Below are 17629 nucleotides of genomic sequence, written 5' to 3' on the forward strand. Positions count from 1 at the left end.
AGGGCAACAACCCAGCAGCAGGACCGCTACCTCCGCCTTTGTGCAAGGAGGAGCAGGAGGAGCACTGCCAGAGCCCTACAAAATGATCTCCAGCAGGCCACAAATGTGCATGTGTCCACTCAAACGGTCAGAAACAGACTTCATGAGGGTGGTATGAGGGGCCGACATCCACAGGTGGGGGTTGTGCTTACAGCCCAACACCGTGCAGGAAGTTTGGCATTTGCCAGAGAAAACCAAGATTGGCAAATTCTCCACTGGCGCCCTGTGCTCTTCACAGATGAAAGCAGGTTCACACTGAGCACATGTGACAGAGTCTGGAGATGCCGTGGAGAACATTCTGCTGCCTGCAATATCCTCCAGAATGACCGGTTTGGCGGTGGGTCAGTAATGGTGTGGGGTGGTATTTCTTTGGGGGGCCGCACAGCCCATGTGCTTGCCAGAGGTAGCCTGACTGCCATTAGGTACCGAGATGAGATCCTCAGACCCCTTGTGAGACCATATGCTGGTGCGGTTGGTCCTGGGTTCCTCCTAATACAAGACAATGCAAGACCTCATGTGTCTGGAGTGTGTCAGCATTTCCTACAGGAGGAAGGCATTGATGCTATGGACTGGCCCGCCCGTTCCCCTGAATCCGATTGAGCACATCTGGGACATCACGCTCCATCCACCACAGACTGTCCAGGAGTTGGCGGATGCTTTAGTCTGGGTCTGGGAGGACATCCCTAAGGAGACCATCCTCCACCTCATCAGGAGCATGCCCAGGCGTTGTAGGGAGGTCATACGGGCACGTGGAGGCCACACACACTACTGAGCCTCATTGGGACTTGTTTTAAGGACATTACATAAAGTTGGATCAGCCTGTAGTGGGGTTTTCCACTGTGATTTTAAGTGTGACTCCATATCCAGACCTCCAGGGGTTGATTTGTGTGATTTTGTTGTCAGTGCATTCAACTATGTAAAGAGGAAAGTATTTCATACGATTAGTTCATTCATTCAGATATAGGATGTGTTATCGCAGTGTTCACTTTATTTTTTTGAGCAGTGTAACTTTATTTTCACTCACAATTGATAGACTATTTTGTGTTGGACCATAAAAAAAATTATCAATATTATATTACATTATAAAATTTTAATCTGTGGTTATACCATGACTAAATATAGAAGAGTCCAAGGGGGTGAATACGTATGCAAAGCACTGTATAAGAAAAGTCAGGGTGGACCAAGAAACCATTTCCAAACTATAGGAATCTGACCAGGTCATGTTTCTCTATAGAGATCTGGATCCATCTGACCAGGCCATGTTTCTCTATAGAGATCTGGATCCATCAGACCAGGTCATGTTTCTCTATAGAGATCTGGATCCATCTGACCAGGCCATGTTTCTCTATAGAGATCTGGATCCATCTGACCAGGCCATGTTTCTCTATAGAGATCTGGATCCATCTGACCAGGTCATGTTTCTCTAGAGATCTGGATCCATCTGACCAGGCCATGTTTCTCTATAGAGATCTGGGTCCATCTGACCAGGTCATGTTTCTCTATAGAGATCTGGATCCATCTGACCAGGCCATGTTTCTCCATAGAGATCTGGATCCATCTGACCAGGCCATGTTTCTCTATAGAGATCTGGATCCATCTGATCAGGCCATGTTTCTCTATAGAGATCTGGATCCATCTGACCAGGTCATGTTTCTCTATAGAGATCTGGGTCCATCTGACCAGGCCATGTTTCTCTATAGAGATCTGGATCCATCTGATCAGGACATGTTTCTCTATAGAGATCTGGATCCATCTGACCAGGTCATTATTCTCCACAGAAAATAGCCTCTGACTGGATGACATGCTGGATCCATAAACAATTTAAAACCCCTCCTGTGAGAAAGGGGGAGGGGTGCACAGCTAAAGAGGGTGCCATTCCCCCTGTGTAGTAAATACAAGCAAAAAGAAAAATAGCCAGCACAACAACCTAATATACTAAAAGTGGTAATAAAATTAAGGTCTCTTTTGGGGTGTCCTTCCTTTTGTTTTTCTTTTTCTTTCGGTATAAGGCACTGCTCTTGGGTGAGATTTCTTGTTTTCTGGTATGCTTGGGAAATCAAGGGTTTTGGATACTTCTTGGCTTGGAAGCGTTTTTCTAAGATCCTGGCCTGAATCTTGAAATCTTCATCTGTAGAGCAATTTTTTTCTAATCCTGTGATATTGTGAAAAAGGTACATTTTCAAGCCACTTTTTGTAGTGGCCGCTGCTCAACTCAATATAACTGTTTTTGTCAACGCTTTTAAAAAAAGGTCGACGTGAGGAAGCAGTTTTCATCGTGGGTAATCACAAGATCCAGAAATGCAATGGATTGCCGACATGAGTGCATGGTAAATATGATCCCCAAATGGTTGGTATTCAGGTGTTCTATAAGTTTATGGAGGGTGGATGGGGGACCCTTCCATATGAATATTAAATCATCTATATAGCGACGATAAATTGCTATATTTTCCATGAGGGGGGCATAACACCATATATATTGGTCCTCAAATGCCCCCCAAAAAAGGTTGGCGTAGGAGGGCGCCACCTTCGCCCCCCCCTCCCCCATAGCCGTTCCCTTTTCTTGGTGGTAGATATCACCATCATAAATAAAAAAGTTATTCTATAAAATAAATTTGAACCCCTCCAAAAGGAAAATGCGCTGGGATTACGGAATGTTCAAATCCTTTTTTAAAAAGGATTCCACTGCTAATAGTCCGAGGGTATGGTCTATATTGGTATACAATGAAATAACATCACACGTGACCAAAATGTGCTGCGGGTTCCATGGTAAGGTGGAAAGAAGATGAATAAGAGAAGGAGTCCCGTAGAAAGCTGGGTAACTGGAAAACAAGGTAAAAAAAAAAGGTCTATATAATGTGATAGGTTGCTACAGGCGGAGTTGGTGCATGCAATGATGGGTCTACCGGGGGGGGGGGGGGGGGGGTTAGGGACTTGTGTATTTTTGTATAAAAATATGGCTTGTTGGTGTTGGTAACGGTAAGAAATGTATACTTGTCTTTGATTAGGATATTGTTTGTATGTGCAGTGTGAAAAAAAAAATCTGTTAGCATTTTTTGAAGGGAGGGAAAGGGATCCTCCATGATTTATATATAATATTCAGGGTCGGGATTCACCCCTAAAAAAACCTCGGAGTTTTCGGAATTAGGATGAGGTGTTGGGTTCTGTTCACTAACTGTATCCTTTCTAATTGTTTGTAAGAAGGGTACACATGTAGAACAATTATTGGTATTATCTATAACGACCAACTCATTTTGGGTTAGTTTGTCCAAGGTGGCAGCAGTGGCAGTCTGGGTTTCTATGGTTTCGTGTACTGACAGATCTAGAAGCCCTTGGATGGTGGTATCTAGATTCTGGGATGGTGTGCTACTGATGTGTGTTGGATTCTCCATGGACTTACAGAAGCTGATTCTCCTTGACACGGTTTCACACTTTTTCCTATGGCTTGCACTTGCTTAAAGAAAGAGTGTCAAAGGGGAATGGAATTGCTCCAGTTCCTCCCCCTGACAATGACTGGTACTTTCTTTCCTTTCAGGAGTTTTAACCTCATTCCCATTTGTAGTATCCAATGTTTGTTTTGAAACACCATTGGCCTTATCATTTGGGTGTTGGGTAGGGTTAGTTAAAAGGTGTGGTGCTTGTAGCGCGGGGTCAATAGTTCTACCTGGGTCAAACGGGACTCCAATTTTTCCGGTTCTATCTTCTTTTTTCTTATATTGGGAATTGATGTAGGTCCTTTGTTGCATGTATTTTCAGAATGGATCCTTGTTTCCTTATTCTTGGCACCACCCGCAGGGTTCAGATGTTAGGGGCCATAGTGTGGTTGCTTCTTGGATGGGGGTAGTGACCAGGTCTGAAACCTCGTTGAATAGGGGTGGGGATTTGACATTCCATTAGGAGGCGGGGTTGTTGGTGTCTCGGTCCCTCTGCGTGAGTGGTGTTGACTATCCTTTCTTTCTCAGTAGGGGGGTGTAGCTGGTTCATCCCCTTTTGTTCTCTCCAATTCTACGGGTCACCTCCAGTACAGTCTGTTCTATTCCTAATGAGTTTGTGGACCTTTTTTTCCTATCAATTCAGTCTCCAATTTAATAAGACGCCCTGTGATATTACGATTGATATGGGCAAAATCAATATGTGACTGGTATTTTTGTAATTGTGATATAGTGGAATTTATATGACCGTTCGCAGTATTGCATATGTCTGTACTCTTATCAATCAACATCTGTAACATATTAAAAGTACTTTTGTCCAATAACATATACCAATTCTTAATATACATTACATCAACATTAAAAGTTGGTTTAAAAGTCAATCTAAGCCCTCTCAGAGTAATTTTCTCCTTTAGATACATTTTTAGGAAGGAGACTTCCACTTGGTGTTGTAGTTCGATCCTTAGGTGATGTTCCAGAGTATTAAAAAGCTCAGTCATTACTTTAACTTCCATGTCTGAAAAAAGTGTATTGTTATCTTTCTCATTGGGATTGTTCTGTGGGTGAGAACAAGAAACAAGAAAAAAAGAAATCGAGGAACTAGGGGGAGCAAAAAGGGGAAAAAACAACTAACAAAACCATCTGAAGCCCACCAGCAGAAACGGTCCATATTTTCAACTTATGCACTTAACCCCTATGAATTATCCCTCCTAAAAAAAAGGGCTACCTGTCTGCCCCACTTACCAAGCTAATCCATTCCAACTTTTTTTTAGACCTCCACAAATTCACTAGAAATATCGCCCTCAAAAGATTTTTTAGTATCAAAAATAAAAATGGCCATGCCAAACCAGATGTGGCGGCATGTACTACCATTCCTGACACTTTCACACATCAAGAAGTCAGGGCCCCCTCTAAATTCTACCCGGTTCATGCCCAGGGACAATACGTCTCCACTTTTCACGAACTAGTGATGAAAGATTTCCAGGAACTTTCTCTCCAAAAAACACAATAAAAATAATAACCTGACCAACTCAGAAACCACTGCTCTGAAAATATTACAGAAAAACCATAATATAGTTTTTTGACCAGCCGACAAAGGGCGGAGGTTTGGTGATCATGGATTATGACAACTACCATGCCGAGGCGCTCAGAATTCTGTCGGACCCTGAATATTATATAAAAATCACAGAGGATTCCTTTCCCTCCCTTCAAAAAATGCTAACAGATTTTTTTCACACTGCACATACCAACAAAATCCTAAACAAAGAGAAGTATAAATTTCTTACCGTTACCCACACCAACAAGCCATATTTTTATTTTTTGCCAAAAAATACACAAGTCCCTCACTTCCCCCCCTGGGAGAACCATCATTGCATGCACCAACTCCGCCAGTAGCAACCTATCACATTATATAGACCTTTTTTTACAGCCATATGTTTTCCAGTTACCCAGCTTTCTACGGGACTCCTCTTCTCTTATTCATCTTCTTTCCACCCTACCATGGAACTAGGGATCGACCGATTATCGGTATGGCCGATATTATCGGCCGATAATCACGATTTTGTGCATTATCGGTATCGGCAATTACCTTGCCGATAATGCCCCGCCCCCGCACTGCCCCCACCGCAGCGCGACCGCTCCCCCCCCCCGACCCGCCGCACCGCGACCGCCCCCTCCGACCCGCACCGCACTGCCCCGGCCCCATTGCCTCCCCCATCCTCTGTTTTATAATTACCTGTTCCCGGGGCCCACGCTACTTCTTGCTCCTGCTGCGTCCTGCATTACGCTGTGCGCAATGACGAGTGACGTGACGTGCGCGACGTGACGTCACCGTCAGTGCACACAGTGACAGCGCAGCAGGACGCCACCGGAGCCAGATGTAGAGTGGACCCGGGGAACAGGTAATTATAAAACCGGGGATGGGGGAGGCAAAGTGGCGGTTGCGGTGCGGTTACGGTGCGGCGGGTCGGGGGGGCAGTTGCGGCGTGGCGGGTGGGGGTGGCGGTCGCGGCGGGTCCGGGGGGGGGGCTGGTAGCGGCGGGTCGGGGGGGCGGTCGTGGCGCGGCAGGTCGGGGGGGCGCTCGGGGCGGGGGCGGTGCGGCGGTGGGGGGAGCGGTGGCGGTGATAGATCTCAGGACCCCCGGACAGGCAGTGAGAGAGAAGCGGGTGGCGGCAGCGGCCTATGGCAACGCAAAAGCCACTGCAGTGCATTGATTTGAAGCGCCCGCTTTAAATCAATGATCTGCAGCGGTGTCGCGGGGGGATAAATAGTCGATAACTTATACCGGAATATCGGTATAAGTTATCGGCTATCGTCTCTAACCTCCACCGATTATCGTATCGGTCCTAAAAAAACGATATCGGTCGATCCCTACATGGAATCCGCAGTACATTTTGGTCACGTGTGATGTTATTTCACTGTATACCAATATAGACCATACCCTCGGACTATTAGCAGTGGAGTTCTTTTTAAAAAAGGATCTGAACATTCTGGAATCCCAGCGCATTTTCCTTTTGGAGGGATCACATTTATTTTATACAATAACTTCTTTATTTATGATGGTGATATCTACCACCAAGAAAAGGCAACGGCTATGTGGGGGGGGGGGGGGGGGGGTGAAGGTGGCGCCCTACTACTCCAACCTTTTTATGGAGGCATTTGAGGACCAATATATATGGGGTAATGCCCCCCTCAAGGAAAATATAGCAATTTATTGTCGCTATATAGATGATTTAATATTCATATGGAAGGGTCCCCCGTCCACCCTCCATAAACTTATAGAACACCTGAATACCAACCATTGGGGGATAAAATTTACCATGCACTCATGTCAGCAATCCATTGCATTTCTGGATCTTGTGATTACCCACGATGAAAACTGCTTCCTCACATCGACCTTTTCTAAAAAGCATCGACACAAACAGTTATATTGAGTTTAGCAGCGGCCACTACAAAAAGTGGCTTGAAAATGTACCTTTTTCACAATATCAGAGGATTAGAAAAAATTGCTCTACAGACGAAGATTTCAAGATCCAGGCCAGGATCTTAGAAAAATGCTTCCAAGCCAAGAAGTATCCAAAACCCTTGATTTCCCAAGCATACCAGAAAACAAGAAATCTCACCCAAGAGCAGTGCCTTATCCCGAAAGAAAAAGAAAAACAAAAGGAAGGACACCCCAAAAGAGACCTTAATTTTATTACCACTTTTAACACATCCGCCCTCGAACTAAGAAATATTTTAAGAAAACATTGGCATATTTTAAAAATGGACACATTTTTAAAAGACTCACTTCCAGAACGCCCACAGGTCACGTTTCGGAGAGCGCTGTCTCTTAAGAATATTTTGGCGCTGAGCCCACTAAAGCAACACAAAAAAGTAAAATAGACCCAGGCTAATTAGGTAGTTTCAAATGTGGGAGACCCAGATGTCTCTGCTGCAAAGAGATCAAACACAAGCATACCGGTTTTAAATCTAATACCACTGGTGAAATTTTCCAAATAAAATCCCATCTTACATGTGACACCGAATAGGTCATCTACCTCATAGAATGCTGCTGCAACTTGTAGTACGTTGGCCACAGTAAACAAAAATTAAGAAGTAGGGTGAACAAACACAGTCACAATGTGAAAATCCAATTCCAGATGCACAGTCTGTCGACACTGAGAATCCATTTTTTAGTAAAATTCAGTCCCCAGCCCCCCAGGGGCTGAATGAGATCTCCGAGACCATTTTGGTTTAAAGTTCCTTTGCCTAACATATGTTAGATGAAAATATGTTTATATTATGAATAACATGTTTTAATACCTTTTATATATGCCAAAATAGACCAGTAACCCGCTTTATTTCTTATGCATATTGCTCGCATACCATTGGAAATATGCTTTTTCAACTCCCAGACATCATGTTATTCATGTCAATTGTTTGTTTCAGGTTCACTGTATCGCCCAACACTTCAACTATATACACTACCAACTCATACACTCTGCCCACTTAGTAACCGCTCAAATTGCCTTCATTATTTTGCATTAATCCCCAAAACTTTATCCCATTTCAGTAACCCTCAAGGTTCCTCCTCCCCATCCCCCCTGCTCTGTTATTCCCATAGAAAGCAGCGATTACACCCCCCTTAGCTTTTTAATTTTCCCCTCACCTTTAACATTCCCACATCCGTACAGCACCCTAAATGTGCTTATCACTGGAGCCCAATAACTACTGTGTTCACTTAATACCTCCAACAGATTGCTGATATCCTCCAGCAGCACTTACCCAGTCGCATTACAATCCTGCCCCTTTTCTCCTCCGTCACTTCAATATAGAGCTCCCGCCGGCACTGACAGCCTAACATCCGTCCTGACTAGGGCATAATGTACCCTTATGTCATAATACATTGTCTATTCATATCTCAATGAATTAAAGTTACTACATCCTTGTTATTTAACACTGAATTTACCGGCATTTACGTCATTTCACCTAATACACGAGGAGGATATCTCCTCTAGTAACTGCATCCTTTACTCTCTTCAAGAAATAGTATTATATCATACTTCTGGTCATTATAGGGCTATGCTAACCGCGACTCCATATCACTGAACTTGTTTTTAGATCTAAATATGGATCTATCATTGTACTGTGAACCTCACACAGTTACGTCATTTACCTAATTGCTTTTTGTGAATACCCTAATTTGCTGTGAATGAAATCCTGTGTGCTAACCATCCCTGAGTGTATATATGGTTTGTGCTCATACCAGTACACCAGCACCTTATCATCAGGAAGGGCCCATTATGGGCCTGAAACGCGTTATATGTGCTATTAAATAAATGCTGTTGTCACGATTCGGCTGGCAGGAGGTGGATCCTCTGTGCCAGAGAGGGATTGGCGTGGACCGTGCTAGTGGACCGGTTCTAAGTTACTACTGGTATTCACCAGAGCCCGCCGCAAAGCGGGATGGTCTTGCAGCGGCGGTAGTAACCAGGTCGTATCCACTAGCAACGGCTCAACCTCTCTGACTGCTGAAGATAGGCGCGGTACAAGGGAGTAGACAAGAGCAAGGTCGGACGTAGCAGAAGGTCGGGGCAGGCAGCAAGGATCGTAGTCAGGGGCAACGGCAGGAGGTCTGGAACACAGGCTAGGAACACACAAGGAAACGCTTTCACTGGCACAATGGCAACAAGATCCGGCGAGGGAGTGCAGGGGAAGTGAGGTATACATAGGGAGTGCACAGGTGAACACACTAATTAGACCAACTGCGCCAATCAGTGGCGCAGTGGCCCTTTAAATCGCAGAGACCCGGCGCGCGCGCGCCCTAGGGAGCGGGGCCGCGCGCGCCGGGACAGGACCGACGGAGAGCGAGTCAGGTACGGGAGCCGGGGTGCGCATCGCGAGCGGGCGCCACCCGCATCGCGAATCGCATGCCGGCTGGGGACGGTATCGCAGCGCACCCGGTCAGTAGATCTGACTGGGGCGCTGCAGTAGCGAGAATGTTGCGAGCGCTCCGGGGAGGAGCGGGGACCCGGAGCGCTCGGCGTAACAGCTGTGTTGTTTTAATACCAAGAGCTTAGTTTCTCCTTGACCTCTTGGTTCAGCGCCACAAAAAATATCCATATTTTTTTTACCTTTTGGCACATGTTTCTCCACAGAGATCTGGATCCCTCTAACCAGACCATGTTTCTCCACAGAAATCTCGATCCATCTGACCAGGCCATGTTTCTCCACAGAGATCTGGATCCATCGGACCAGGCCATGTTTCTCCACAGAGATCTGGATCCATCTGACCAGGTCATGTTTCTCTATAGAGATCGGGATCCATCTGACCAGGCCATGTTTCTCCATAGAGATCTGGATCCATCTGACCAGGCCATGTTTCTCTATAGAGATCTGGATCCATCTGACCAGGCCATGTTTCTCTATAGAGATCTGGATACATCTGACCAGGCCATGTTTCTCTATAGAGATCTGGATCCATCTGACCAGGCCATGTTTCTCTACAGAGATCTGGATCCATCTGACCAGGACATGTTTCTCTATAGAGATCTGGATCCATCTAACCAGAACATCTTTCTCTATAGAGATCTGGATCCATCTGACCAGGTCATGTTTCTCTATAGAGATCTGGATCCATCTGACCAGGCCGAGATCTGGATCCATCTGACCAGGTCATGTTTCTCCACAGAGATCTGGATCCATCTGACCAGGTCATGTTTCTCTATAGAGATCTGGATCCATCTGACCAGGCCATGTTTCTCTATAGAGATCTGGATCCATCTGACCAGGCCAGGTTTCTCTATAGAGATCTGGATCCATCTGACCAGGCCATGTTTCTCTATAGAGATCTGGATCCATCTGACCAGGCCATGTTTCTCCATAGAGATCTGGATCCATCTGACCAGGCCATGTTTCTCTATAGAGATCTGGATCCATCTGACCAGGCCATGTTTCTCTATAGAGATCTGGATCCATCTGACCAGGACATGTTTCTCCACAGAGATCTGGATCCATCTGACCAGGCCATGTTTCTCCACAGAGATCTGGATCCATCTGACCAGGCCATGTTTCTCCACAGAGATCTGGATCCATCTGACCAGGCCATGTTTCTCTATAGAGATCTGGATCCATCTGACCAGGCCATGTTTCCCTATAGAGATCTGGATCCATCTGACCAGGTCATGTTTCTCCACAGAAATCTCGATCCATCTGACCAGGTCATGTTTCTCCACAGAGATCTGGATCCATCTGACCAGGCCATGTTTCTCTACAGATATCTGTCCCCATCTGACTAAGACTATCACAGTACATTGAGTAGAAAATGATACAATTTTGAGCAAATTAGGACGTACTTTACTGAAATTGTACTATATGCTCAATTATCTCGTAGAGGGAGAATAGATTGTTGGGAGGACAATGGGAAAAAAAGAGGTAACCAAGGGGATCCCTTCATTGGATAATGATAACCGTGGTTACTAAGGTAATAATAATACTGTGGCGCTTTTTCACGTCAATACAGAACATAGCAGGGCTTTTGTGATTAACCGAGTGTAAGGAGAAGAAAATGTGTGAATATGGGAGGCTAAGAGAAACCGGGTAATATGACAAATATGCTCGTTAATAAGGATCTATAATACAAGTAAAATCAAGTCTTTCATTGAGGCCCAAGGGAAACGGAGATCTGAAATGGTAAATCCAGTTAGTTTCTTTGCGTTAAAATTCAATTATCTAAATCCCCTCCTCTAGGGGAAGACCATATAACCTCTATGACAGTAAATTGCAGCACCTTTGGGCTACCTAAATGGACTTCAGTCATATGGCGCGCGAGCAGAGTTTCTCTTTGGTGTACTATATTGTTGCGATGCTCCAGTACACGTCTCCGATGCTCCCTCTTTGACTTGCCTATATAATCAAGCGGGCAAGTGCATTTAGCAAAATATAGAGCTCCCTGAGTTTTGCAATTTGCCAAGTCCCGGATGGAGTACTCGATACCTGTAGATGCACTCACACACTTCTGTGTGCATGTGATGCAAGGACATGCTCTGCACCCCCCACATCTATACATGCCATTGGGCTTATGCTGTAACAAAGATGGCTCCGGGACAGGTCTCTGGTAATGACTATGAACCAGTCTGTCCCTCCGGTAAGCCCCTACGATAAGCAATACTCGGATAATCAGACACCAAGTCCTTAATGTCCGCATCTGCTAAAAGATGAGGCCAGTACTTGGATAAAATCTGCTTGACCAGATCTGCCTGATTATCATAGCTCCCGATCAAATGGATAGTACCCGAATCAGTCTGTTGTTGTCTAGGTACCAACAGATCCCCACGTGGTTGAGATGCAGCGAACTGCAAAGCTTTTCTAAGTGGGGCCAAATGACAACCCCTGTCAAGGAATCTATGCTGTAGATCCCTTGATTGATGGAAAAATTCATTTTCAGAGGAACAATTACGCAGCATTCACAAGTATTGGCCCTTCGGGATACCATTCTTGAAGGTGGGGGGATGGAAACTTTGCCCATGCAACAGGCTATTGGTGGATGTGGATTTACAGTATATATTACAATTTCAGTGAAGCCCATCTGACCAGGCCATATTTCTCCACAAAGATACAACTTTTGCTCTTTTGCTCCCTGGTTGTCTCCTTTCTGTATTTCCCTGACTTCTCTGCCTGTTCTTCAGAACAATTCCTGGCATCCTACGCTAACCCCTATCGGTGGTGAGCTGTTTCCATCTGTCCGATTCTCGTTCGCTGGATGTTTTTTCTTGATTGTACCATTCTCCTTACACACTCCACAGAGTTTTATGAGGAAAAAACCCAACAAGACGGGCAATGAAATCCAGACCCAGTCTAGTCTAGCCTCAATAACCAGGCCTTACTCCAAGTTGCACTGGATCACAAGGATCACTGAATTTCCCCACTTAATGTGGATTCACACTGAGACTGATCCCTAGAAAACAGATTTCTGGTTCGGATGCTGAGCTCATGGGTCACAGGTCTAATATTCATTCAGGGGAGATCTGATCTTGACAGGGGGCACCAATAAAGGGGCACTGAGTGTATATCTCAGATGTATATACGGCTTTAGCTCTGTACCTACAGTCTCTCTGGCAGGCAGTGGCACAAATATGCAAATGTCACATTTCACATTAATGTATAAAATTAAAGGGGTATTCCACTGCTCAGCATTTGGAACAAACTGTTCCAAACGCTGGAGCCGGGAGCTCGTGATGTCATAGCCTCGCCCCTAATGACATCACACCCCGCCCCCTCAATGCAAGTCTACGGGAGGGGGCGTGGCAGCAGGCACGCCCCCTCCGTAGACTTGCATTGAGGGGGCAGAGCATGATGTCATGAGGGGGGGGCGGGGGATTATACATCACAAGCTCCCGGCGCCGACTCCAGCAGTGGAATACCCCTTTAACATCTGCAATTTATTAAGCAAAACTATTCTCACGTCCCCGGAATGAATTCGCCGTACATCAGCACATTCAGAATTAATTGCATTCCAGGGGAGACATTTGCGAAGCAGAAAACCAATAAATTATTCAATTTTACCCAAACAGTTATAACAGTTTTGTGACAATTTGAATAAGACTGGAAAAGCGGAGGCGCTGACAGCCAGCGTGATGAAGAAGAAAAACGAAAGTAGACGCAGCGCAAATAAAGAGGGTCAGACGGGAAATAAATGAAGATGGAGGAAAACGGGAAAACAAATCCGCGATCATTTATTATTACCTCTTTGTTCTTAGAGTTTAGAGAAGACACATTCAGCTTTATTTATATTGTTTACGTTATTAATCCGCAGCCATTTTTTTTAATTTTGTGTATGTTTTCCTTCTTGCCTTTCAAGAGACATAACTTTTTTTTTTTTTTACTTTTCCTTTGATAGAATTGGATTTTTTTTTTTTTTTAAAGGTGTATGCTGGGATTTATTAACTTTTAACTATTCTGCCTGTTATTCCTGCCAGTTATGCTAGTTCTCCATTCACTTGTTGTATGGCTCTTCTGCAGATTGTCCACTTTTTGTTCTTTATAATGGTTTCCCATGAACTACTGTCTCAAGCCTTTCACGCGGATCTGTGTGGCTTGAGACGACAGCTGATCACAGGGGGGGGGCTACATCACAAACCAGCCCCCAGATGACGTGTGCGCTCCATCTGGACGGAGATCACCAAGATTTAGAGAACGGACATTGAATTTGTAAAGATTATGAGGATTAGAATGAAGTTTAAAGGGTACTCCGCCCCTAGACATCTTATCCATTATCCAAAGGATGAGAGATAAGATATCTGATCACAGGGGTCCCGCCGCACCCGGTGTTCTAAACAGTATGTTTAGAGCACTGTGTTGCCACAGTGGGGGGGGTTGTGACGTCACCCCTTGCCCCCTAGTGAAAGCACACCACGCCCCCTCCATTCATGTCTATGGGAGGGGGCGTGATGGACATCACGCCCCCTCCCATAGACATGAATGGAGGGGGTGTGGCATGATGTCACAACCCCCAGCCGCCAGAATCAAGCGTTCTAAACATACTGCTTAGAACACCGGGTGCTGCACAGAGATCGCGGGGTTCCCAGCGGCAGGACCCCCGCGATCAGACATCTTATCCCCTATCCTTTGCATAGTGGAGAAGATGTCGAGAGGCGGAGTACTCCTTTAACTCCCAGATAAGTGAGAACATCAGCCGCTGCACACTAGAACCTCGTGGTCCATCTCTTCAATTGAGACTACCCAACCACAATGCCCTTGAATGCAGGTAAACTGTCTAATGCTCGGAGAAGGGGATCTAGGGCCAGGTTAACCCGACCAGGGCACAGGGCATACAGGTACGCCCTGATGTCCTGGTACTTAAGGTCCAAGGGCATACCTGTATGTCCTGAGTCCCGTTTACCGGGTTTAAACCGTTTTCATGGCTAATGCCGGGAAATGCCAATCGGGCCGATGCCCGGCATTAGCCCTTTAGATGCTGCGATCAAAGTTGATCGCGGTGTCTAAAGTGTGGGGTTAACAGTGCCAGTTAGCCCAGTGGAGCTGATCGGAACATCCGCAGCGACATCACGGGTCCCGATCAGCTAAGTGAATGCCGTGAGGGTCCTCCCCTGCCTCCTCAGCGTCTGATCTGTGTTCTGCTGCTCCAAGCCTGCTCAGCAGGGTAGAGCAGCAGAGCGCCGAGAACACTGATCAATGCTATGATAGCACTGATCAGTATAAGCAATCAGAAGATTGCATGTTCTAGCCCCCTATGGGGGCTAAAAAAAATAAAATAAAAATAGGGTAAAAAGAAAAAAAGTTTATGAAAGTGAATTAATCACTTCTCTATTAAAAGTTTTAATCACCCCCTTTTTCCCATGCGCAAATGTCCAAACTATTAAAATATAATGTTAGTTAAACCTCACGGTCGATGGCGTACACGTAAAAAAAATTACCAAAGTCCAAAATTGTGCATTTTTGGTCACTTCATATACCATAAAAACTAATAAAAAGCGATAAAAAATTCCCATCAAAACAAAAATGATACTGATAAAAACGAAAGACCACGGCGCAAAAAAGGGGTCAGAAGATGACAATTTTGAACATACTAATTTTGGTGCATGTAGTTATAATTTTTTTTAAAGTAGCAAAATAAAACAAAACCTACATAAATTGGGTATCCTTATGACCATATGGACCTACAGAATAAAGATTATTTTTACCGAAAATTGCACTGTGTAGAAACCCCCAAGTGTTACAAAATGGCGTTTAAAAAAAAAAAAATGTTTTTATTTCATCGCACAAATACATATTTTTTGGCTTTGCAGTAGATTTTGTTATCAAATGATTGATGTCATTACAAAGCATAATTGGTGGCGCAAAACACAAGTGTTATGATTTTTGGAATGAGAGGAAGAAAAAACTAAAGTGCAAAAAAGAAAATTGGCCTGGTCCTTAAAGGGGTACTCCGCTGCTCAGCGTTTGGAACAAACTGTTCCAAACACTGGAGCGGCCGCCGGGAGCTCGTGACATCATAGCCCCGCTGTCACGATCACACCCTATCGGTCCAGCCAAGACATTAGAGAGAGTGTGATGGTGCAAGGGTTAAAGCCGCCAGACCTCTGGGTATCCACTACTAGTCCCAGCAAGTCACCAAATTAACCCTTAGATAAACGTGTTTCCACCAGAGCTGCCTTCAGAAAGGTGAGCTCATATATTTAGAGATCAAAGACCAGAGCTGATTAATAAAACATTTAATCTGATAAAAGGTGTCACAGTGCTAAATATATAAAAATACAGGAACAAATGACATACAGGTATAACAATATATAAAAGAGTTTAGCAAGGCAAGTTCAGAAAACAAAAGATGAAGTTCTTACAGCATGATGATATAGCAGTCCTTCAGTGAGTTCCAGCTGTTCTTAGGATGATCTTGTCAGCTTGATGCACAGCCTTTAACACCCAACTTTTAGTCTAGCATTGTTTAAATCTCATATCTGCTTTCTTGGGAGGGAGACTCCATTCCCCCCTCCCCTCTGATCCCACCAGGGGGTCTTCTCTCTTCCTGACCCCTTATCTGTTGATTATATGATGGAACCAGAGTGCATGACTTCAAAGGAGATGTAAACAAACAGCCAGCCCCCCAATAAAATGCAATTCACAAGAAGGATACACCGTCTGAATGACCTCTCACCCATGTCTTGGATGATCCATCACACAGTTATAATTTGTAATACACATACAGGATTTTAATAATCAGGCCTTGGGCCTGACACCTCCCCCTTAAGATGGGGACAGAGAGATCTTGCCTATCCAGGCTGATAGATCTGTCTCCATTAACCGAATATTTCTTTTCTTGACACCACAGGCCCTGCATTCCCAGGCAAAGATGGCACTGAAGGGGCCTAGTACCTGATTAAGCTGCCTCCTCCTTTCATCTGAGAGCTGTGGATTGATCTCCACATCCTGAAGGGATCCCTGGCTCTTAGCTTCCTCCACTAGGTCCAGTAGGGGATCACTACCCAGCCCTTCCTCTAGTGCACTACATACACTGAGTACCACCTCCTCAGGGTCATAGTATGCCATATTAATGTGGTACTGTCTCTGCCTCTGACCTTTCTCATCAAGGGCAACTACATCTGTGATGGGTTCTAGGCACTGCAGAATGGGGAAGGGACCCTCCCAGGCGGCCTGCAACTTACTCTACCTGATGGGGTTCAGAACCATTACCTTCTGTCCCACTTCATAGACCCGGTCCCTTGCATTGCGATCATACCAGTACTTCTGCCTGGACTGTGCTGCTGTGAGGTTGTCCTGTACCAGCCCAGTCAGTCAATGTCTGCATCCTGTCCCTGAATCTCAGAACATACTCCACCACAGAAGTCTCAGGGGCATGTAGCCCCCCTTCCCATTCCCCTCTTACTAAATCTAGGGGTCCCCGCACTTTGCGACCATACAATAATTCAAAGGGCGAGAAACCTGTAGGCTCTTGGGGTACCTCCCTGTAAGCAAATAACAGATGGGGTAAATACTTTTCCCATTCCCTGCCCTCTGATTCTACAAAGGTTTTTAGCATTTGTTTTAAAGTCCCATTGAACCTCTCACAGAGACCATTTGTTTGGGGGTGGTATGGGCTTGCTACCAAGTACTGTACATTCACCTTCTTACAGAGACTTTGCATGAGAATGGACATGAACTGTGGCCCTGATCAGTGAGCATTTCTTTGGGGAACCCCACCCTGCAGAATATACTGATCAGAGCATCTGCCACCTTATCTGCTGGGACGGAGGATAAGGCAACAGCCTCAGGGTAACTGGTTGCATAATCCACCATGGTGAGAATAAATTGTTTCCCTGTGCTGCTGGGTATAGCTAGAGGCCCCACAATATCCACTGTCACTCGTTCAAAAGGTACAGATATGACTGGTAGGGGAACTAGGGGAACACGAGTTACATCCCCGGACTTACCCACCCTTTGGCAGACATGACAGGATCTACAGTCATTTGCAACAGCAGTACCCATACCTGGCCAATAGAAATTGTGTGCCAACCTCGACTTTGTCTTGGCCACGCCCAAATGTCCTGCCAGGGGGGTTTCATGGGCCAACCTCAGCAGCTCTTTCCTATACGGCCTAGGAACCACTAACAGCCTTTCTTCCTCCTAGGCCCCTAGCATGCCTTTGGAAAGGGACTCGCAGTACAAG

General features: G+C 45.3%; 1 protein-coding gene across 2 annotated transcripts in view; it reads right to left on the reverse strand.

The window, feature by feature from the left end:
• Nucleotides 1–17629, reverse strand: part of BRDT (bromodomain testis associated) — a 166875-nt gene that overhangs the window by 40481 nt on the left and 108765 nt on the right. The gene's annotated exons all lie outside the window — the stretch shown is intronic.

Source organism: Hyla sarda, chromosome 6, assembly GCF_029499605.1.
Source record: "Hyla sarda isolate aHylSar1 chromosome 6, aHylSar1.hap1, whole genome shotgun sequence".
Lineage (NCBI taxonomy): Eukaryota > Metazoa > Chordata > Amphibia > Anura > Hylidae > Hyla > Hyla sarda.